The 24253-nt window shown below is 42.5% G+C and overlaps 2 long non-coding RNA genes across 2 annotated transcripts in view; one reads left to right on the forward strand and one right to left on the reverse strand.

The window, feature by feature from the left end:
* Positions 1 to 6396, forward strand: part of LOC103888756 (uncharacterized) — a 47809-nt gene extending 41413 nt beyond the window's left edge. The window contains exons 2-4 of the long non-coding RNA XR_653136.2: positions 3201 to 3336; positions 6057 to 6201; positions 6336 to 6396. This is a non-coding gene — a long non-coding RNA (uncharacterized LOC103888756). The remainder of the gene's footprint in view (positions 1 to 3200; positions 3337 to 6056; positions 6202 to 6335) is intronic.
* LOC100938432 (uncharacterized) overlaps positions 1445 to 24253 on the reverse strand; it is a 94291-nt gene continuing 71482 nt past the window's right edge. Inside the window, exons 2-5 of the long non-coding RNA XR_008517251.1 lie at positions 17920 to 18013; positions 17030 to 17113; positions 3019 to 3330; positions 1445 to 1929 (exon numbers count right to left, since the gene is read on the reverse strand). This is a non-coding gene — a long non-coding RNA (uncharacterized LOC100938432). The remainder of the gene's footprint in view (positions 1930 to 3018; positions 3331 to 17029; positions 17114 to 17919; positions 18014 to 24253) is intronic.

The raw sequence follows: 24253 nt of genomic DNA on the forward strand, positions 1-24253 counted from the left end.
GCCTGTGTGTGCTAGTCACTGCGCCAGGCACAGTGAGGCATATGACAAACAGCTGATGTGGCCTCAGGCCTTGAGGGACTTACGGGCTATTCGGGGAACACAAGCCAATGACTCAGGGCACTGAAGTGCTAACACACTCGGGTAGAGAGCTTATGGGAGGGTCCAGCTGTGGCACAAAAGATGGAACGTTGCATCCTGCCAGAGGAGGAAGATCAAGGAGGGCTGCATGGAGGCAGGGGCTCTTGATTTGGATGGCCCCACCAGATCAGGGCAGACCACTCATTTAGCCGGGCTTGGTGTCAGAGCCACAGACAATGACTCTGACTCCAGACATGCATGTGGAAAGTGTGGGAAAGAGCAAAGGGTCCCATCAATTCATTCTTCTTTGAAGAGGAGGCTTCAAGTGCCTGCCATGACCACAGTGGGTTGGGGGATTCTCAGCTACATCTGGGCCACCGCAGGCATCAAAGCTGGAGAAGCAGAGCTGACCGCCACTCGAGCACCTTCACACCTAGCCTTGTTCGACACTCTCAGTGAACTCCTTGCACATTTTTCTTCTGTGGCTGTGTATCTGTGGTGATAGACTGTATTTTTCAAAGGCAGTTGCATCAGTATTTTTGTTCCACATGCTCTTCCAGAATCTTGCCTCATTTGCACCAAGAGGTAGTGTCTGTTTCCCTCCCCTTGCACTTTGTTGCAAGGGTATGGCTTTGTTCACTACTTTGGTGAATAAAATGTGTGACCTTGGGGCTATGCCATGGAAGGTGGTAGGGTTTCCTCATGGCTCTCTCTTTGGGTCAAGTGCCTTGGGAGCCTGGCACACATGGGAAGTCCAACTGCCCTGAAGCTGCTGTGCTGGAGAGACCATGTGGAGAGACCACACAAGGACAGAGAGAGATGCTGGGGTCAGGGAGGACCCCCTGCTAGTCCAGCCCCAGCTGTTTGCATCTCCCTGGAGCCGGCACCAGCCATGAGTGAGGGGCTTTCTGATGACTCCATTCCAGCCTTTGGGCTGCCCAGCTGATGCCTAGTAGAGCAGAGATGCACTCTTCCTACAGAGCCTTATGCAAATGGCATCTTCAGGAACCAAACAAACTAGCTGTAGGCTTAAGCCACCAAGTTTTGTGGAGGTTTGGTACCCAGCAACAGACAATTGGAGCATCTGTTCAAGCAAATGTTTGGTCACGTTTGCCCTCAAGGGCTGAGACAAACCTTGCAAAATCTTGGTTACTCTTGGAGGTCTTATTCAAAAGGCAAAGTCTTCACATGTGGACTTATTAAAAATTGCACTCCTCCTGGAACACTAGAGAGGAAAAACTCAAAAGATCCAAGGTGCCTCTTTACAAGCAGGTGGCTTTATCTAAACACACAATCATACAAACCACCTGCTGTCCTGCCTTTTCACGAACTTGGCTTCTTTTCTACCAGGTGTAGGGAGCACAACCAATCAGCATAAACAACACTTACATTGGGCTTAGAAAGTCTAATGAAATGAAAATGACAATCCTGGCATATTTGGGATTAGTCTTTGAATCCGTATGGTTCATTCTGCAAGGCAGGCTGACCTCCCACACTAGCAAAGGGACAGCCCCTTACAGCTAGGGATCTCTAGAATGGAGAGCCGCCTGTTCCATCTGCTTCATGATGCATGAAGTAACTTGAATGTGCCTGCTAGTCAAGTCATGGAAAGTTAAGAGACAGAGAGAGGACATCTTGACTTAAAAATACATGTTTAAATGCATTTCCAATCCACCCTGGGTGAGCATTTTCATAAAATACAATAACAGGCTGGGTGTGGTGGCTTACTCCTGTAATCCCAGTGCTTTGGAGGCCAAGGAGGGAGGATCACTTGAGCCCAGGAGTTTGAGACTGCAGTGAGCTATGATGGCACCCCTGCACTTCAGCCTGGGCTACAGAGTGACTCTGTCTCTAAAACAATAAAAATAAAAATACAATGCAATGACAATGAATTACTAAGAAAATAAAATAAAAATATACACTAAAATTCAAGCCTAAAATTATTATTAGATTTAACAGACCTAAAGTTACCCTGCTTAATTGGTATCAAAGTCTCTAAGTGGTTGTCCTCCAAATCTCCACCGATCTCATTGCAGATCAGCACAAATCTTCAGTGCACCAGCTCAGGTGCCCAGGACCACTCACTGACTAGCAGAGGTCTAGAGAGCAAACAGAAGCTATTTTCAGGAAGGCAGGGTTGGAATGGGAAAAGTGCGAAGGAAAAAGCCATAAAATATGTGGGACCCAGGTGTAAGAAGTAAGAGAAGTGGGCTGTCTTCAGCAGGGGAAGCGCCAAGACAGAGAATGTTAGGGTTCCATACAGACTGACTTTTTTCACTCTTTGTTTTTTAGCCTGAGGTTGATCTTAAGATCAGATTAAGAAAATGTGGCACATATACAACATGGAATACTATGCAGCCATAAAAAATGATGGGTTCATGTCCTTTATAGGGACATGGGTGAAGCTGGAATCCATCATTCTCAGCAAACTATCGCAAGGACAAAAAACCAAACACTGCATGTTCTCACTCATAGGTGGGAATTGAACAATGAGAACACATGGACACAGGAAGGGGAACATCACACACCGGGGCCTGTTGTGGGGTGGGGGGAAGGGGAGGGATAGCATTAGGAGATATACCTAATGTTAAATGACGAGTTAATGGGTGCAGCACACCAACATGGCACATGTATACATATGTAACCAACCTGCACGTTGTGCACATGTATCCTAAAACTTAAAGTATAATAAAAAAAAAAAAGAAAAAGAAAAAACACTGAACAGGAACAGACACACACACACACACACACACACGCACACACACACACACAAAGAGTCTCCACTGGAGAGAGGGTGGACAGGGCATGAGGATTTGCAACTTCTGGCATTCTGGCAGAGACTGGTATTAGGGCTCCTTTAACTAAAAGCAAATTCTATTTCCAGTCCTTCAGAGACACCAAGTAGGCTCCAAAGAGCCTGGCCAAGCACACAGTCCTCACCCCACGGTATTCTTCTTGGACATTTGAACCTTGGAGTTGCAGGAATTCTGAGGATGCTTCAGCATGTGTGTGTGTGTGTGTGTGTATGTGGTGTATGCCAGCCCAGTATCTAGCAATCAGCTTCCATGGTGGCATGACACTTGTAGCATGGCTGACAGATATGTCCTTTCCTTCTTGGATAGTGTCTGTTCTAACACATGCCATTTGGGATCCCTTGGAATCTTCATGTACAGAACTGGTTGCTGCCTCATTGAGTCGGTGGGGACAGAATAGCTCCTGGTTGACAGCATGGGTTGTGCAGAAGGACGGACCCTGCAGGTAAATCACAGCAGATCTCGGCCATGTTTGCAAGTATGTTACTTAGAAAATTCCAATTCTAATGCATTTAAGAGTTTTCATGATTCACGTCATTTTCACCCCTCTTTCATTCTGCTGTGCTTTCTTGGGTGAAAGGGAAAAGCATAGCCTTACAATTCACAGGCATCACCCACTCCTCTCTCGCCATTATTGCATCTCACGGCCCTCAAATCTTACTGATGTTTTGTTACCACTTACAGCAATTTGAGGTTATTATAGAGTTTCAAATCCCAACATTTTTGGGGGGAGCCTTTATAAAAATCTCATACGATATTTATGCCAATTTAATAAAATATGATGATACCCAGCAATTTCACTTTCATCATTTAGACCAAAGGAATATTTGTATACATGCAAGAGGCAGTATGTGAAAGGAAATACATTATGGCAATTTCGGGAAAAATACGAATTTAGAAATGCCCTAAATGGCCATCAAAACAAGGATGGACAGATAAACTCAGATTCATTCATACAACGGGAGGCTCACGAGACATATCTGTAAGTGGGAACATGGAAGGGTCTCAAGTTGCACTGTTGACCGAGGAAAGCGATTTCCAGATAATACACGCAGCATGATAGCATTGCTGAAGGAAACAGAACCTCATAAACTATAAAGCATGACCACAGGTTTTCTAAGGGTACATACCTCATAGAAAATAATTTGTAGTGCAACATCCAAAACGATGACAGTATCTCCTGTAGTAGGAGAGGAGGAAACCAAGAGCGGTGGTGCTCAAAGGGGATTTTTAGTCTTACTTATAATTCTTGGAGTTTTTTTTTTTTTAATGAGGAAACATTACTCATGTCTTATTTATGTAGTAATAAAATCATGTAAGAAATCTGGGTACACTGATGAGCATGACTATCACCCCGGCAACCTCTATCTGAGTAAAGGCCAAATAAAGATGAGAGAAAGAGACAAAAGCACTCACAGAACAGTGCTCAAGGCCAGGGCCCATGACTCCAACTGCCAGAGCCTCTAGCTCCAGCTCCACCCCACAACCCACCCGGACTGCGGCAGCCCTCAGAGGTTTCCTGGGCTTGCTGCCAGCTGTGGGGTTAGGAAGTTAAGAGAATAAACCCTGGAGCCAAGCCACCTGGCTTCCCATTTTTCAGATCTTTCCAAGTGATGCGATCCCTGGGGAAGTCATGCGCCCCTTAGTGCTTCAGCTCCCTTGAGTGTGAAGTGGGTACAAGAATATGGGGGTGTTGTGGGAGTTAAATTAAATCATATGACCAAACCTTTAGAATGGTACCTAGGACAGAGACATCTCCACGTAAATATTATCTGCTACTATTAATCTTCAAAAGCTTTCTTTTTTTTTCCCTAGAAGTTTCTTTAGGGACTCAGATGTTTAATTTCCACTAAAATCAAGCCAGCTCCAAAGCCTCCTCCTTTATTTCAGATCCTTGATAAGTAGCATAATGGGAGGGTTTAAAAGAAAGTCAGGTCCAACATTTCCTTGTATGAATGGAGAAACTGAGGCCCAGAGATGCACGTCTCATTGCTGATCCTCCCAGGAAGTTAGCAGAAGAGCTAGCCCAGACCTCCTGCCTCCTGACCCCTCTGGCCAGCTCTGTGACCATTGGCACTACACACTCCTCTGACAGAGGAAAGAGTGGGAGCTGAGCTGGGCACCTTGGCTCATGCTTGGAATCCCAGCAGTTTGAGAGGCTGAGGCAGGAGGATTGCTTGAGCCTGGGAATTCAAGACCAGCCTGGGCAACATGGTGAAACTCCATCACTACAAAAAATATAAAAAATTAGCTGGGTGTGGAGGCGTGTGCCTGTAATCCCAAGCTACCTGAGAGGCTGAGGTGGGAAGATCACCTGGGACTGTAGTGAGACGTGATCACGCAACTGCATTCCAGTCTGGGCGATGGAGTGAGAACTTGTCTAAAAAAAAAAAAAAAAAAAAAAAAGGAAGCTGGAATTGGCTTGTGGAACAACAGAATTGTAATTTTTCTCAAAAGACTGACTTATCCCACTTTGGAAAATGGGCAAAATACTCCTGCAGCTCTGGCAACATTCTATGGGGTCCTCAGTTATGACCGTGACAATGGTACAGACAGGCTCGACCCTGCTGGTGCCACAGAACAGGGACTGTGGGAGCCTGAAGATGAGCTTTCATGGCTCCAGGACAGGACAGAGAGGAGGCACCTCTGCAGGAGGCTCGGAGATTGAGACGTGCTCATTGCAGGCAGGCAGCTGCCCTTCCCATGGATGAGAGCAGCCCCTCTCCTCTGCAATATTGACCAGCAAAGAAAAAAAAAATCCATCTTAATACTTTTTCAGTGGAAAATGAAGCAGTTTATTTAATATTATTTGGATAACAAGCCTCCACATGAACAGGATTCGAATGTCAGTTGTCTTAGGGGAAAAAAGATTTATTGGTTGGTAAATATTGAGAAAGAAAAGCTGATAAAGAACAGTTTCAGCTGCGGCTTCTGCCCGGAGCAGGAGAACAGGCCTGTGTTGTATTTTGGGGCCCTGGGAAGGCAAAAAATTGTGAATGTCTTTCTTTGTTGGTGGGTGTAAAAGTGGAGCCCGCTACAAATAATTTCTTATTTCTCGTCGCATAGATTTTAAATTATGTAGCTTCCCTACCTTGTTAAGTATTAAAGCGGTCTTGTTTAAGGAAGAGACACTTAAATAATGAAGCTTATGTATCTTGTTTTCAGACATCAATATCTGGCTTTGAGTGGCACAAAGAAATAAAGGAATGTGGATTCAGACCTCACTGGGATGCTTGGCAATTCTAATTCTACCCCAGACTGCAAATGGACACACAACTGTTGTGACTTTTGTTGAAGAGGAGAAGGATGGGTGAGCATGTGACGTTGGGAAATTGTATTTTCTTCTTCGAGTTCTTCTGTTTCCGAATATTTAATCCTACTGTTCTCTTCTGTAGTGAAGGTCTCTTTAGTCAATAATCTCTTTGCTGAAATTGCTTCGGGCAGCACAGAAGCTGGATTCAGAAGCACACAGGTCTGCGAATGCAGGCTTCGGCCAGCCTGATGCAAGGAAAGACTGCCATCTCGTGGTCAGCTTAATCCTGGCACCTTGGTGAGGGCCAGGCTGCAGAAAACCAGGCTTGGGGAGGAAATGGTGCTGCAAACTGATTTCTGCTGGACAGTGTGGACGCCCTTAGAAAACACCCAGAAAAGAGCTGAGTGCCCTCCAAGGTAGGCTTCAGTGAATCCTCTGCAGGTGTGTTGTCATCCCCTGAGCCAAACACATGCTTCACACACACGCTGCAGGCTGCGTGAAAGTGAGGTAGAAATGTGGGGAAAACATAATCCCATGGAGAGAACAAAGAGCTGAACACGTAAATGCCTCCGGCGTGCCTGGCAGAGAGAGCACTCAGGCTGAGAAAAGGGACAGTGACTTGTACCAAAGGTAGGGAAGTAGCCTCTGGGGTCTCAATCAGCAGGGCATCTGGTCAACCCCTCAGACAAAGTCAGGTCTGAGCAGGCAAGATCCATGGATCTGATTTATTAATATTTTTACAATTAAATAGAATCTGATTGTACAACTGTTACATGTGTTGTAAGAAAAAAAGAAAAAAACGAACAATATAGAAAGGTACAAAGAAGGAAATAAAAGACCGGAAGCGTCCTCACCTTAGGGACCCATTATTAACGTTTAGGTGGCCAAACTTCCAGACATCTTGCTACGAATATATTCCAACGGAAATTAAAAATGTATTTTTTACATAAGTGCAATCAGACCTTGTACTCCTCTATCCCATAACCTGCTTTTTCATTCAACACTATGAGAGAAGCGTCTTTCCAGGTCAATAAATAACGGTTGGCCTCATCGTTTTTTTTATCAATTACATAAAGCTAATGGTATGTAATACTGATTTCATACCTGCTGTATGCCAGGCACATACATGATCTTGCATAATCTCATAACAACTCTACCGAACAGGAGTTTATATTATGCCCATTAAGCAGATGAACAGGCTGTGGAACAAGAAAATTGATCAGCACGGCCAGGGTATCTGACCTCAGAGCCCAGGATCTTGACCAGTAAGCTAGAAATGAACCATAATTTACTTACTAGTTTTCCAGTGATGGACATTAAGCTATTTCCTACTTTTCTGGTATAAAAAATAAGATTGCAGTGAAACTTTAGGGCATATACATCTTTGCACCTTAGTGAGTTCTCTCTAAGTTAACCTGAAAGTGGTGGGGTGTGGGGTTTGTGGGTCAAAGTGTATGCTCAATTTATGCTTTACTATGTGCCCGACTTCCCTCCAGGCAGCATGTGCCGGCTCACACTCCCAACAGCTGCACAGGAGAATTTCCAGTGCCCCATGACCTTGTCAATACCAGGCTTCCTCATCAGTTTTTTCTCTCCTTTATTTTTCTCTAGAAAAAAAAAACAGCCTTTGAAAAAATTGTAGGAACATGCAATGTGCGCTTGTAAGTGCTTCACCCAATGTAGATCCACCTGGTGTTAACCTTTTGCCACATCTGCTCTCTATTAGTTTTTATCAAACTTTGGAGTTATCTATAGGCATCATAACACTTGATGCCTAAACATTTTAGTGTGTGTCTCTTAAGAACAAAGACACACCCTTACCTAAGCATAATATAATTGGTACACTTGGGAATTGCTAAAATACATTGCTAAAATACAATTTTCTAATACAAAATCCACATCAAGTCATTGAATAAAGACTTCTTGACTTAAAACGAGATTACATCCCATAAACCCATATAAGTTGAAAAAATGTAAGTAAAAATGCATTTAATACACTAAATCTGCTGAATATTATAACAGCTTTGCCTACATTAAATGTGCTCAGAACACTTACATTAGCCTATGGTTGGAAAAAATTATCCAACACAAAGCCTGTTTTATAATAAAGTGTTAGATATCACATGTAATGTATGGAATAGTGTACTGAAAGTGAAAAACAGAATGGTTGTACGGGTTCTCACAATACGGTTTCCACTGAATGCCTATCACTTTTGCACCATTGTAAAACTGAAGAATTGTAAGTTGAACAATTGTAAGTTGGGGACTGTCTGTACTTAACAGATTTTTGTCTCGATCCAGAATGGAATCAAAGGTCACATATTGAGTTTCACAGTCATGTCTCTTGAATCCAGAACAGATCTCCAGTCTTTTTGTGGTCTCTCATGACATTGGCATTTTGAAGAGTTTTATAGGGTATACTTAGACCTGGATTTATCTGATTGAGCCTCAGGATTAGATTTAGCATAAATATTGTTGGCAGGCATATTATATAGATGCTGTTGCTTCCTTCTCAGGGCGTCATATCAGGAGGAACAACAAGATGCCAATTTGTCCACAATTTGTGACATTAACTTTGATCACTTAGTTAAGTGAGTGTTGGCTATATTTCTCCATTGTAAATGTATCCTGATCTTTTGTGATTATTAAGTGACCTACTGGGTGATACTTTGAGACAGAAGATCTTGCTTCCCAACAATCTCTTACCCAGTGATTTTAGAATCTATTGATCATCCTTGCCTGGATCAGTTGCTGCTTTGCTGGCTATAAAGTGCTTTTTCATTACCCATTCTTTCTACTTTTAAAAAAAGTTATCACTCTTCTATAAAGAAAAGCTTCTTATTCTATCCCTCAACTGTTTTAGTATCAGATTGTACTCATGGCTTCTTTCTCTATCCAGTGTATTTCTGTAACTATCCATTTTGACAGCCAAATCATCCCAAATTTGGCAAGTGGCAGCCCCTTCAACCTGGACCTGTGTCCTCTGAGCCCCTCTCTGCTCTCTGGCATGAGATGCTTCAGGCTCATCTTGCACTTTCCTTGCCTCAGGTCTGGCATCAACCATTTCTCCAAAAGCCCTCCCATCTTTGCTTATATATTTGTTAATATTTAATCTCTCATTATTATTAGTTTTAAAATTTATATAAAATAAAGTTGACGTTTTTTGTGTAGTTGTAGGAATTTTAATATAGGTATAGGTTTGTGAAGCCACCACTGTAATTGAGATACAGAGCAACTCCAAATCATCAAATTACACACTTTAAATATATACAATTTTTAATTGTCAGCTATACCTCAGTAAAACTGGGGAGAAAACATACAGTTTCATGCCCAGAAGCTACTTTGTGCTTCCTGTCTGTGGTCAAACACGTCCTTCATCTCTGACAGCTGCTGATCTTATCTCTGTCTTTATAGTTTTACCTCTTCTAGAATGTTACAAGAATGAGATCGCACAATATTCAGCCTTTTGAGTCTGGCTTCTACTTTCATTTAGCATAATGCCTTTGAGATTCAGCTGTTGCATGCATCAATAATTCGTTCCTTTTTATTGCTGAGTGGTAGATATTCCATCATGTGGATGAATCACAGTTTGCTTATCCATTTACCTGTTAAGACAAATGGGTTGTGTCCAGTTTTTGTTGATTATGAATAGAGCTGCATAAACATTTATGTATAGGGTTTTCTTGTGTGAACGTAAGTTTTTATTTCTCTTGGGTAGGTGCCTCGGAGTTGGATTGCTGAGTCACACAGTAAGTGTATGTTTCACTTTTTAAAAGCCGTCAAGCCTCTTCCAGAACAGCCAAGCCAGTCTGCGTTTCCACCAGCAATTTCTGAGAGTTCCAGTTGCTCTGCATCCTTGCCAGTGCTTGGTATTGCCAGGTTTTTTATTTTTTAACCCATTCTAAAATATGTTTAGTGCCCCTCCATTTTTTTTACCTTTGTAAATGTGATAGGTGAATTTTAAAAGTCAATCTCAATATATATTGGCTGTTAATAATACTATTAATACCTATTACTGTTAATAATGCTAATAAGTAACTATCAATTTCATAGATGAAAAAGATGATTTATGATCTTTAAAATTTTGCATTTTTATTATTAGGAAAGTCAGAAGGGCTCAATTTTAAACAGAGAGAGAAGCGGATAGAGAAGTGTGTTCTTGCCTGAAGGTGTCTTTCATCTTGGGCTGCCTCTATCTATTTCTGGGATCACTGGCGGCCCTTGTACTCCTATCCTCAGCTCTTTCTGTAGGCTTTTTCATTTCATTGAGGACATGGATGGGAAAGCATGTTCAGCCCATTCTCTCTCCCTCTTTTGATTAAAAGGAGGGGAGGCAGAAGTGGAAAGGGCAAAACCAATTATAGGTTGTAGCCTACACTATCCAAAGCAATGTATATATTCAATGAAATCCCTATCAAAACACCAATGACATTCTTTAGAGAAGCAGAAAAAAATAATCCTAAAATATATGTGGAACCACAAAAGACCAAAATAGCCAAAGTTGTCCTGAGCAAAAAAACAATCCTGGAGGAATCACATTACCTGACTTGAAATTGTACTACAGGGCTATAGTAACCAAAACAGCATGGTACTGGTATAAAAACAGACACATAGACTAATGGAACAGAATAGAGAACCCAGAAATAAATCCAGACATGGTCAGTGAACTCATTTTTGACAAAGGTGCCAAGAACATACACTGGGTAAAGAACAGTCTCTTCAATAAATGGTGCTGGGAAAACTGGCTATCCATGTGCAGAAGAATGAGACTAGACCCCTGTCACTTTCTACCCACAAAAATCAAACCAAAATGGATTAAAGGCAAATGTAAAACCTCAATCTACGAAACTACTAAAAATAAAAACAAAAACAAAAACAAAAAAACATTGGAGAAGTTCCCCAGGACATTGGTCTGTGCAAAAATTTCCTGAGTAATACTCTAAAAGTACATGCAACCAAAGCAAAAATGGAAAAATGGGGTTATATCAAGTTAAAAAGCTGCTGGCCTAGGGTGGTGGCTCACGCTTATAATTCCAGCACTTTGGGAGGCCAAGGCAGGTGGATCACCTGAGGTCAGGAGTTCGAGACCAGCCTGATCAACATGGCGAAACTCCATCTCTACTAAAAATACAAAAATAAGCTGGGTGTGGTGGTGCAAGCCTATAATCCCAGCTACTCAGGAGGCTGAGGCAGGAGAATCATTTGAACCTGGGGAGACAGAGGTTGCAGTGAGCCAAGATTGCTCCACTGCACTCCAGCCTGGGCAACAGAGTGAGATTTTGTCTAAAAAAAAAAGTTTCTGCACAGCAAAGGAAACAGTCAACAAAGTGAAGGGACAACCCACAGAATGGGAGAAAATATTTGCAAAATATCCATCGGACAAGGGATTAATAACCAGAATATATAAGGAGTTCAAACAACTCAAAAGGAAAAAAATCTAGTGATTCAATTAAAAATGGGCAAAAGATCTGAATAGATGTTTCTCAAAAGAAAATATACAAATGGCAAACAGGTATATGAAAAGGTGCTCAGCATCATTGATCATCAGAGAAATGCAAATCAAAACTACAATGAGATATCTTCTCACCCCAGTTTAAAATGGCTTATATCCAAATGACAGGCAGTAACGAATGCTGGCAAAGATGTGGAGAAAACGGAACCCTTGTACACTGTTGGTGGGAATGTAAATTAGTACAGCCACTAGGGAGAACAGTTTGGAGGTTCCTCAAAAAACTGAAAATAGAACTACCATATGATCCAGCAATCCCACTGCTAGGTATATACCTGAAAGAAAGGAAATCTGTGTATTGAAGAGATATCTGCACTCCCATGTTTATTGCAGCACTATTCACAATAGCCAAGATTTGGAGACAACCCAAGTGTCCACAAACAGATGAATGGATAAAGAAAATGTGGTACATATGCACAATAGAATACTATGCAGCCATAAAAATATGAGATTCTATCATTTGCAACAACATGGATTGAACTGGAGGTGGTTGCATTAAATGAAATAAGCCAGGCACAGAAAGACAAACTTCACATGTTCTCACTTATTTGTAGGAGCTAAAAATTAAATCAATTGAACTCATGGAGATAGAGAGTAGAAGGATGGTTGCCAGAGGCTGGGAAGAGGAGTGATGGTGGAGGTAGGATAGTGGGGAGGGGAAGTGGGGATGGTTAATGGGTACCAAAATATAATTGAATGAATGATGTTCTGTCAATTGAATAATTGATAGAATGAATAAGATCTCATATTTGGTAGCACAACGGGGTAACTAGTCAATAATAATTTGATTATACATTTAAAAATAACTAAAAGATTATAACTGGAATGTTTATAACACAAAGAAAAGATAAATGCTTGAGGTGATGGGTACCCCATTTACCCTGATGTGATTATTACACTTTGTATACCTATGTAAAAATATCTCATGTACCCCATAAATACATACACCTACTATGTATGCACCCATAAAAATTTATAGAGTGTGGTTGTCAGAGCATGGAGTCATGTTCCTACATAGTGCTTAAAACTTCCACTAGGAATTATCATGCTCAATTCAGCTTGTTCCAGCTCTAGAAAAACAAGAGCATCAGCTAGGCTCTAGGTACCATGCTGCGCTCCTGAGACAGAAACAAGACCCTAGCCTTGTTTTCAAGAAGCTCATTCCAGTGGAGACAGGGTGGGAAGGAGACACAGACAAAAGCAGCCATGGGGGTTAATGTGTCTTAACAAAATGACCCATATGTCTGACCCAGGGAGAAAAGGAGATAGCTTTCAGAGGCCAGAGCTGAGCTCTGAGTAACTGTGGCTGCCAGAAACTGCCTCTTCCTTTCCAGCACCGGCTTTCCCAACCTGAAAAACTGGTTCAGTCTCACATGTGGATCCTGAGGATATATAAAGAAGACATTTTACAGCCGTCCAGGGAACTCTGATGAGATCTGAAATGTTCTGTTGGTTCTGCAGCTATAAAATAACCTGCCTAGCACAGAAACATATACCGACCATGCCTGAAAGAATGAATCTGGCTTTTGAAAGTGCTCAAATAGAAATCTGTTTACTGAGCAAAGCCATCATCCTGGCTGACTTACAGAAAATTGATAGCACCATTGTCCAAGATTCATGCTGTCTCCTGGCACATCAGAGACAGCCCCAGGGGACTTGATATCTGAAGTCATTTTCTTGGAGTTAAGGGACACTGTCCATGGGAACCACAAACTGCACTGGTCCAAACATTTGGTCAATGCAGCATACATACAAACCCTGATTCATCTAGGAAAGCCACCTTCTCATCCTTCGGCAATGTGTCAGCATTTATGTAGGGGGGACTCTTTGCTCCCAGATTTGTACCTAATATAGAGCTTTAGTGGTTGTTCATAGTGAGTGCTTTCATCAGTCAGGAGATAAAACCATACCTTTTAACAGGCATAATTTTATATAAAAATTGTTAACTGGGTTCTTTCGCAGAAAGGCAAAAAGAGAACTCTAAGAAATCATGGTGGTGGCAACTGCAGGAAATAGCTACTTCCCCTAAGGGTGAGGGAATAGAAGGAAGAACAGAGAACTATTAAAATGTAGAAGCTCAGAGGAGGGGCCCCATGGAGCTGCGACTCAGATATCTGAGTGAGGCCGCATTGAAACTGGGTCTGTGTATACTGTAAAAACTGCAAACTGGATGGAGTCGCTGCTACAGGAAAGAACTTCCAGTGCCTGGGTTATCATTGAGGAAGTGATGCAGACAATAAGAGGAAGTATTCAGGAATAGGAGCTAATCAGAAACAGGAAGTGCTCAGGAACAGGAAGTATTCAGGAGCAGGAAGTACTCAGGAACAGGAAGAAGAGGGCCACTTTCCCTTCCCCAGCCTCACGGTCTACCTTTACTACCCACTCTTGGTGGATCCCAAGGAGCAGCTGGCTGGGCAGAATGGTGGATGCAGAGTTCTAGCCCTGACATTACAAAGCTGGGTAGAAAAGGATAAGTTTGGAGCTTAGAGATAATAGCTCAATAACTGGCAAATTGTTCAATAGATATTTTTGAGTGACTGGATAATTTTACATGCAATAAAAGTCCAAGCTTTGACTTTCATTCAAAAATTTATTAACATTGCTAGGATTGCTTTCTCATGGGGAATTCTCATTTGCGCCAGACTCTCTCTCTCTCTCTTTCCTTCCTTCCTTCCCTCTTTGCTTACTTCTTTCTTTTCTTTTCTTCCTTCCTTTTCCCCCTCCTTTCTTCCCTTTTCCCCCCCTCCCTCCCTCTTTCTCTCCCTCCTTCCCTTTCTTCCCTCCCTTCCGTTCCTTTCCCTTCCCTTCCCTTCTCCTTCCTTTTTTCCTTCCTTTCTTTCTTCCTTCCTTCCTTCTTTCCTTTCTCTTTCTTATTTTTTCCTTTCTTCCTCCCTCCCTCTCTCCCTATCCCCATGTCTTGTTTCTTTTCTTTCTTTGTTTCTTTCTGAAATTTGGCCTCAATGAATCTTCTGAGACAATTTAGCATCCTCAACTGTTTTCACTGCCTCCGTCTCTGTGTTCTGACCTTCCCCATGCCTGTTCTGGGGTATTGCAGGTTTCTGTGACACTGACAGAATGTGACTGATAGCACCTCTTGGCCCATGGAATCCCAGACAGGACTCAGAGCCCCACACTTCTTATCCTTGGATAAAGCATATGACTTCTTTGAGGCTCACTTTTCATGAAATGGGAATGAGAATATGGTCTTCACCCATCTTACATGGATGTTATTAAGATAGAAATGAGACATAAGGCTGGGGGTATTGGCGGACACCTGTAATCCCAGCACTTTGAGAGGCCAAGGTGGGGTGATAGCTGGAGGCCATGAGTTCAAAACCAGCCTGAGCAAGAAAGCAAGACCCCATCTCTACAAAAAATTGAAAACTTAGCTGGGTGTAGTGGCGTGCACCTGTAGTAGCTGGGTGTGGTGGCGTGCACCTGTAGTCTCAGCTACTTAGGAAACTGAGGTGGGAGGATCTCTTGAGCCTGGGAATTTGAGGTTGCAATGGGCTGTGATCACACCACTGTATTTGCCCAGGTGAGAGAGTGAGACTCTGTCTCTAAATTAAAAAACAAACAAACAAAAAAATGAGATATAAGATGGATAAGTGAATTAAAAACTTTTCTAGGTGAAGTTTGCTGACTGAACATATGTGTGTGCATTTTTCTCCTCCTAAAGTCCCACTGGAATAATAAGAAGCAATGGATTGTTTGAAAAAGGCAAAACCCACTACAATGGAAAAAATAGGAGAAGAAATGACAACAACATGGTTTGGGAGTTGGAATACAGATAGATGACTGGTAACTGATGAAAGAAAACAAAGCTCAGAAGGCTGTAGTGGGGAAAATTATAAAACAGCAGATGTGTGCTGCAAATTCCATAAACCTTGGGAACTAGGGGCAGCAGATACTTCTGAAATTGGGGGTAAGGCAGAAAGACTCAAATAAGGAGGATTTGTTTAGTAAGCACTCAGATCTCTATGTCTTCACCCTACTGTGGGCAGCCAGGCCACTGCCCACCCGTCTCAGCAAAGGCTGGCTGGAGAGGGTAAGGCATGGTCTGGACACCTGGACTGTGCACTGCAGCAGTGCGATGAGGGGCAGCTGGATGCTGATGAGCCTCAGCCTGCTTTCCTGACCTGGATCCCAGGATGCTGCAGTCAGTCTTCACCTTCCAGTCAGGAGACCTGGAGAGTGTTCTCTTGGGAGTCTGTCCAGCCAAAAAAGAAAGAGTTAAAGGTACTGAAATCAGCAGTTTCCCAGAAACATGGCCCACCTGGAGTCTCCTACAGTGGAGCTGCAGATGCCGAGTGTGGTTCTTGCACTCTGATCTTCCAGTTAGCATTTAGTTCCTTACTCTGAAATGCTAGCAGAAAACTAAGAGTTACTCATGGGATTCATTTCCTATGACTACTATAACGAATTACCATCAACTTGGGGCTTGAAACAACACACATTTATTTTCTTGCAGGTCTGGAGGCTAGAAGTCTGAAATCAATTTCACTGGGTGAAGGCAAGGTATTGGCCAGGCTGGTTCCTGCTAGAGACTCCAAGGAATATGTTCTTTTGACTTTTCCAGCTTCTGGAGGTGCTTAGATTTCTTGGCTTATGGCCCCTTCATTCCAATTTTTGCTTCTGTTGTCACATGGCCTTCTGTCTCTGTTGATCTTGCCTCCTTCTTTAAAGGACCCTGGTAATTACACTTAAGTCTAGCTGAGATAATGCAGGATAATCTCCTCATCTCAAGATTCTTAATTTGATCTGAAAAGTTCCTTTTGTTATATACAAGTCCTGGAGATTAGGGCATGGGAAGCCCATTATTCAGCATATCACAATTGTCTCATGAATAATCAGGATTTCCCTGAAAGAAGTAAGCCTAAGGCATCCAGACCTACATAGAATCATACTATTATGCACCATTTTGAGGGGGCGGAATTAAGAAAATAGTCACAAATAATTTTCTATGATCTGTGATTCTAAAGAAGAACCTAGTTGAGAAAGACTGACTTAGAATAAAATAAAGCTGAAAGTAATCAGACAGAAGAAGCATAGAATAGTTAGGAAGAAGACACTCTAGAAACAGACTATTAATACTTTATGGCAGTGGCCCGCAACCTTTCTGACACCAGGCACTGGTTTCATGGAAGACAATGTTTCCACGATGGGGGTTGAGGGGGTTGGGGGTGGGGATGGTTTTGGGATGAAACTGTTCCACCTCAGATCACCAGGCATTAGATTCTCATAAGGAGCACACAACCTAGATCCCTTGCATGTGCAGTTCACAATAGGGTTCACACTCCTGTGAAAATCTAATGCTGCCAGTGATCTGATGGGAGGCAGAGCTCAGGCAGTAATGCTTATTCACCAGCCACTCACATTCTGCTGTGTAGCCTGGTTCCTAACACGCCATGGACCTGGCTTATGGCTCTTGGTTTGCAGCCCAGGGATTGGGGACCCCTGCTTTAGGGAGATAAGAAAATAAATTGCAATAATCAAAAGAGAAAAAGATGTTATAAAAAACGTTCAGAGAATACAAATAAACTCTTGGAAATGAAAATAATATAGCAGCAAAGAAAACCTCAAAATAAGTTTCCAGATAAAGTTGAGGTATTCTTACAAAAAACAGAGCAAAAAGAAATAGATGGAAACTAGAAGAGAAAGGAAAATTAGAGAACGAGTCCAAGAGATCCAACATCTGATTAATAGAAGTTGCAGAAATAGGATTAAAGAAAACTTATGGAATAAAATAATACATGGAAAAAATTCAAAAAACTTTCTAAGTTTTTTAGAACATAAGTTTTCAGATTGGAGGGGTCCCCCAAGTTACTATCATAATGGATGAAAATAGGCCCATGACAAGGCACATCATCACTGTGGTCAAAAAGAAGAGGTATATCTATCTGTATCTATAGATATATGTATATCTATCTATATCTATAGATACACATATATCTATATCTATATCTATAGATATACCTATATCCATATCTATATCTATATCTATATCTATATCTATATCTATATCTGTAGAGAGGCTTATAAAGAACCTAGGATTAGGAAGGATTTGAAGTTCTCAATGCCAACTAGAAGGCAATGAAGCATGCTTTCAAACTAGTGAAGAAAAATGATCTCCAACTAGAATTCTACTCCCAGCTGAACCACCGCCAGAAGCTATTCAAGGTGTGTGTTCCATCAAAATTACAGAGTAAATCCAATAGAGGAAGACAAGAGGTATAGGAATGAGAAGATCCAACACAGGAGGTTACCGAGTGGCAGCAGACTCTGGAAAAGACCTGTTGCATTTGGCTGTGCAGGATGTACACTGCTCAACTTCTGGTCATGCCATTCTTTTCATTTTCTCTTTGGGTGACATAGAAATAGAGAGAAATCAGGACAATTTAGAGCCCCTCTGAAGGCTCCTGGGGAGACTTCCTTAGGAAATTAAAATCAATAGAAAGCCTCATGCATTAAGAAGAAATTTAGACAATTGATAGCATTTGTGATTGAATGAACGATAAATACACAGAAATCTAAGCAAATCAAAAGAAAATAATGATTAACTTTGGAGTATTAATAACTACAAAAATTACATCATAATAAGATCTGAGGAGTATTTACATATTCGTAATAATTCAAACACTGATGATTTATCTCTAACAACAAATTTTGAAATAATTATGTTGGGAGAAGCCAGGGTTATAGGAAAGTGGCATGTGTGTACAGAGGGGTGATGTAAAAGTCAAGATGTAGCAATAAAAACATATTCTTCAAGAAAGGTCAGCATATGCCAAAACAATCAGCTAAGATCCGTGAAGGGGGCTGATGAGTAGGGGAAATGATATTTTATAACAAAACTTGAATTGTTAGGCTCTTTAAACTGTATGTATTTGTAACTTTGCTAAAAATAGAAACTAGTAAAAGTTTTAAAAGTTCTTTCAACTCTGGGCAAGTCCTTTAATCTCTCTTAGCCTCGATTTTATCCGGGTGAGTGTGCACGGGGCATATGTGTATCATGCCTGGCACAGCTGAAGTGCAGAGTGAAGGCTAGTGTTACACATGTCGTCAGCATCACTGTGAGCTGATGTTACTGCCATAGAGCTTGCTATGCACAGAGTTGTTGTCTGAGTCAGAGCAGCAAAACTGAGTCCCTGGTACACATCATTTAATTACCTGCACCTGTGCTCCCCTCTTACTTCTGGCTTGCCAGGAATTGCTCACATTGACACTGACCCAATTGTCCCATATAACTAATGTTTATGGTTTCTTTTGAATAAACATAGAAATTGACTCTCCCAGTCTTAAAACTTGAGAAAGTTACATTTGTCTTACCTGAGTTTCTTCCTCAGGAAACCAATAATCAGGCCTCGCAGATTATATCAAGGACCTGAAACTCATCAGATCACTGCACCTGGACAGTGAGATGCCAGACCCCCCAACCTGTCATGACTGCCTAACCGGCCACCTGCTTCCTGAGGACCAATTCCTCTCCCCTACCCTCCCTAATACCTATTTTCCCACATGTGGTTACATTTCTTCCTTGCTATGTAAACCCCTAATTTAAGTCAGTTGAGGAGACGGATTTGAGATTGATTTCCTATTTCCTCAGCTGCAGCACTGAATTAAAACCTTCTTTCCTGGCAATACTCATCCCAGTGATTGGCTTTCTGTGCTGCAAGCAATGGGACCTAGACAGAAACCCTGGTGTTTTGGTAACATCAGCAGGAGAGGTTATGCCCAGGCGTGCGTGATGGTTGAGGTCAGAGTTGGGGATCCTGTCCATTCCCGTGGCTGGGAAAAGAAGCTTTCTGGTCTTGGAGATGAGGCAAATCTTTAGCTCTTGGAGAAACATTAGAGATAACCCGTGTGGAAGCAATGGTGCCAGTAAACCAAGGCAACACAGCTTTGTTCAGTGAACGATGACAATGAGGAAGTCAGTCATTTCTAACCTAGGAACAGCTGGCAGCAACCTGGTACCTGTCTGAGCTCATCCCTGGTGCTGAGGTCTGGAGACGCAGAGATTGTTCTGGATGCTCTTTTAGAAATGTGGGCTCCTAAGGACGTGTCGGGGATCATCTCCCCCGGTCCAGACCAGCAACGGCTCTAGACAAAAGGGCTCTGGGACAAAAGTCCATTCTCCTAATCAGACTCCAGGGGCCACAACAGCTGAGAAAGGAAGGTCTGGCTGTAAGTAGAGCAAGCTCTACAAACAGGTGCGAAGGAGTGCCGCACTTCCCTGTCTCTTTCTCCCACCATCTGGAAGGCTGGTGAATATTTCCCCTCATCATCGTCTCTCATTTCTATCTTTATGTGTCCTTAAGTAACCACATTGTATTGCAAGGGAGAGTAAGGAATATGGGTTCAAAATTTTGAAACAGGAAGACTGGATTCAAGAATAGCCCATGTTACCCCTGACTGTGTGATTCTGTGTAATTTTATCTCTCTGAGTTTTCATTTCCTCGTCTATGGAATAGGGGTAACAATTGCTTCCCTAGCTACTGCAAAAGGTTTAACACAGCTTAACTAAAAGGTTTGACAAAGGGCAAATGGTACAGCATAGGTCAAAACTGCTTTGTAAGGAGCTGAGAGACAGGAAGGAAGCCAGCATTTATAGAGCGCCCACCCAGTAGCAGGTGCACGGTAGCTATGGTGATACCTGCCCTTGATGTATATTCTCCTCTTCACATTGATATGGTGCTGTAGGTGTTAGGACTTTTTCATGGAGCAAGAAACTGAAGGTGGCGGGAAAATAACTGCCCAAGTCACATGTGAGTGGATGTGTGAATGAGGTCCTTAGGATGTCACTGGCTGGGTGCTGGGGCTTCAGCAATGAACAAGCCATTATATCCCGCTGGTGGGAAATGAAAAATAAAGAAGTTAATAAGTAAACCAGACAAGTATAGAAAAAATACTATGAAAAAATAAACGAGTACCTGTAAGACGGGCTGTCTCACACTAAGGGGTCAGGAAGGGGCTTTCTGAGGAGGTGATATTGGCACTGAGACCGGAACAACCAGAAGAATCAGCCATGTGAGGATTGTGGGGAAAAGCATCCCAGGAGACGGGAAGAGCAAATGCAAAATCCCCAAGGGGTATTGAAGTGTGTGCAGAGAAAACCAGCACAGCTGCCACACTGTGAGCAAAAGGTAGGGAGAGGATGTTGTAGAAGATGAGGCTACAGAGGCTTAGAGGAGCCCTTCTGGGCCTTAAAGGTCACAGCAAGGAGACGGATGTTCATTTGAGGTGTGTTGGGAAGACACTGGACAGGTCTAGGCAGGGGCTGCTCCGTGTGGTTTGTACTCTCGGTGTGGCCATTGTTACATGGTTTTGTGTTTGGCAGCTCCCCAGGCTTTGTTTCCGTTAACACCAATTTGCTGGGAGAAATTGCACAGCTGGGGGATCCCCCTCTCCACCCGTGGTTTCAGCACTTGCCTGCCACCCCTAACCAACTTTAGGCATTGGGGGTGGTGTTGGGGGTGGGGGTGGCTGTAGGGAAAGAAAGAGTCAGGGCAAAACCCCTAAGGCCAAAAGAAGTGCTCTTCTTCCCTGCCAGTAGTGAACCAACCATCAAAGCAGGGAGCTGGTGATCACTACAGAAGGCAGTCCTGAAAATCTTTGGCAACAAGCACCAACAAGCACCAACAAGCCATCAACAGCCAAGCAGTTCTGTTGTTGTAAATAAAGACGCTCTATCCTTCTACCAGCTGGGGTGGGCTTTTTTGGCCAATAACAGACACATGGAATTTCAGGACCTCCTCAAAAAATACTTTCATTGATCTACCTCTGAGGACAAATAAATAAAAAATGTAAAGAAATATTGACTGAGTGTGGTGGCTCATGCCTGAAATCTCAACATTTTGGGATGCCAAGGTGGGAGGATGGCTTGAGCCCAGGAGTTTGAGACCAGCTTGGACAATGTAGTGAGACCCCAGTCTCTACAGAAAAGTTAAAAATTAGCTGAGTATGATGGCATGCACCTATGGTCCCAGATACTTGGGAGGCAGAGGTGGGAGGATTCCTTGATCCCGGAGGTCAAGGCTGCAGTGAGCTGTGATCATGCCACTGCACGATCATGGCTCACCGCACTCCAGTCTGGGTGACAGTGCGAGACCCTGTTTCCAAAAAAAAAAGAAAAGAAAGAAAAAGAAAAATATTAATGAAAACATTTTTGCAAGGTAATTATTTGGTAAAATATGCATTTCTATGTAATAATTGATACATATGAAAGACTCTATTATATTTCATTTGAATTGATGAAGCATTGTATTAAAACAAACATTGAACCCACCATCCACCTTGAGAAAGTGGACATTACCAAAACTGTTGAAATTAACTGCATGTATCTCCCTGATTCCATTCACTTACCTTCCCTGGAAGGTAACCACTACATTACATTATTTGGAAGTACAAAATTTATTTTTCCTTCTTCCTTTTCTGAAGAGTTTCCTTTCACATTTTTGTTTTGAAAATTTTTAAACCTATAGAAAGTTGCAAAATAGTACAATAGATACCAATTTACTCCTCATCTAGATTCACTAATTGTTAACGTTTTGCTTAATTTGTGCTTAGTTATCTACCATCTATGTATCTATCTATGTATCTATCTATCTATATCTATCTTTCTTCCTTTCTTTCTCTGTCTCTCTTTTTCTCTAATCTTTTCTGAACCCATTTGAGATGCAGTTATGCACACATAACCTTTGATCTGCAGATGCTCTAAGACCAGGGATCTTTGCCTACACCAAAATCAGGAAATTTTGCATTGGAACAGCACTGTTATCTAATATGGTGTATATTCAAATTTCCCCAATTGTCCCAGTATGTGTCCTTAATAACTGTTTTCCTGTGTGTTTGCTCCAGGATCCAGCCCAGGTTCACACATTGCATTTGCTGACTTATCTCTCTAGCCTCCTCTATTCCAGAACAGTTCCTCAGCCCTTTCTTCCCCCATGACATTGACAATTTTGAAAACCCCAGGCTGTTATTTTTGGAATGTCCCTCATTTTGGATTTGTCTGATTGTTTCCTCATGAGGAGATTCAGATTAATAAAAAATCAAAGCCCCTTTAAAGGCTTCAAACTAAATGAAATCTGCTCTCAATTTGCTTCGACACTGGGGACGCTATTGCACAGGGGAATTGAGCCTGGATGGCATAGTCCACCTCTGGAACAGATTTCAGCTAAGCTGGGTAAGGCTGGTAGCTGAGTTGTCAGCCTAACACTCCAACAGAGCTGACAGGAACTGTAGATACCCCTGTTACACCCTGAGTTAAGTCTTTATTTCCAGTTCATCTCTGCAGTGGGCCTTCCCAACACAGAGGTCTGCTCTGTTCCATGCAGACTGAGATTATCGTCCATGAGGAATTGCTGAGATGTGAGATGAGGCCCTGGGTGCCAGTGAGGTGGACTCGATGGCTGGCAGATGTTCACTGCACTGGCTGCTGGGACAGAGGCCAGCAAAGTGAAAACGCATGTGGAGTCCCAGTAGGCAAAAAGCAATTTCCTGAGCTGGAGGAGGCTGCAGTTTTACCCTTCCCTGCATTCAATGGCTATGGGGAGGCTGACGGCAGGACTTGAGCCTGATGCTTCATTTCCAAAGGCCCAGCCTTCAGGAGCCCTCATGTCCTGCACAGGCAAGAGGCAGTTCTTCACGTCCTAAGTGTGCGGGGCCTCAGCAGTGCTCCTTGGACACTGCTCATGCTGATATTAACCAGCCCCAAATGCATTAACCCCCCGGAGGCTTGGGTTTCCTCATGAGGTGGCACAATTTAACTGCAGGCCTTGCTGAGTGGAATTTTTCACACATTTATTTCCCCTCTAAAGGGCTTGCATGTATAGCCACATTTCTCTCCATTTCTGAGAACAGCTCATGGGGAAGTGGGAAGCAGAAATGGCTGCAGCGTTGCTTGTTTTGTTCCTGGCATTGGGGATGAGGACTTTCCACTTCATCTCCCCTCTTCCTGGAGATGAGGCATGAGACACTGGCTTCACCATGATGAGGCTGCTGAGACAGAAGCAGGAAAACAGGAAGGCCGTGGGCTCCAGAGCCGGGTCCACTCACTGCTGTGCCTTCCCATGGTTTAGCTTTTTCCAGCCTTAGTTTCCTGAACTGAAGAATGCGGATGACAATACTCACAGGGCTGCCAAGAGGACGGCTGTAGACACCCATACATGGATGCTGTAACGTCAGACACTCTAGAATGTCACTTGGTTCTTAGCCTGGGATCTGCTGAGAGTCCCTCAAAATTCTGGGAGTAGAATTCAAGAGATTTGTAAACTTGAATAATATAATCGCACCTTTATTAACATGGAAAGTGATGCACAACTTAGCATTTCCTTCAATTCTGTGGACAACAACTCGTGGCAGTGTCAGTAGTACCTGTGACTGTCATCAATAGAAACCATAGATATTTTCATATTACATTACAGTTTTATAGGCATTTCAAAACATTATTTACACTCATCGTGACTTCAAAATCATGTTAACAATTAGCCTTACAGCTAGATCCTGCTATTTAGTGTGCCAATTAATAATCACAGATATTAGCACATCATAAATTTGTTGTAAGATGTTTTGATAACTGTAGTTCAGTATAAGTGGTTT

Source organism: Pongo abelii, chromosome 21, assembly GCF_028885655.2.
Source record: "Pongo abelii isolate AG06213 chromosome 21, NHGRI_mPonAbe1-v2.0_pri, whole genome shotgun sequence".
Taxonomy (NCBI): domain Eukaryota; kingdom Metazoa; phylum Chordata; class Mammalia; order Primates; family Hominidae; genus Pongo; species Pongo abelii.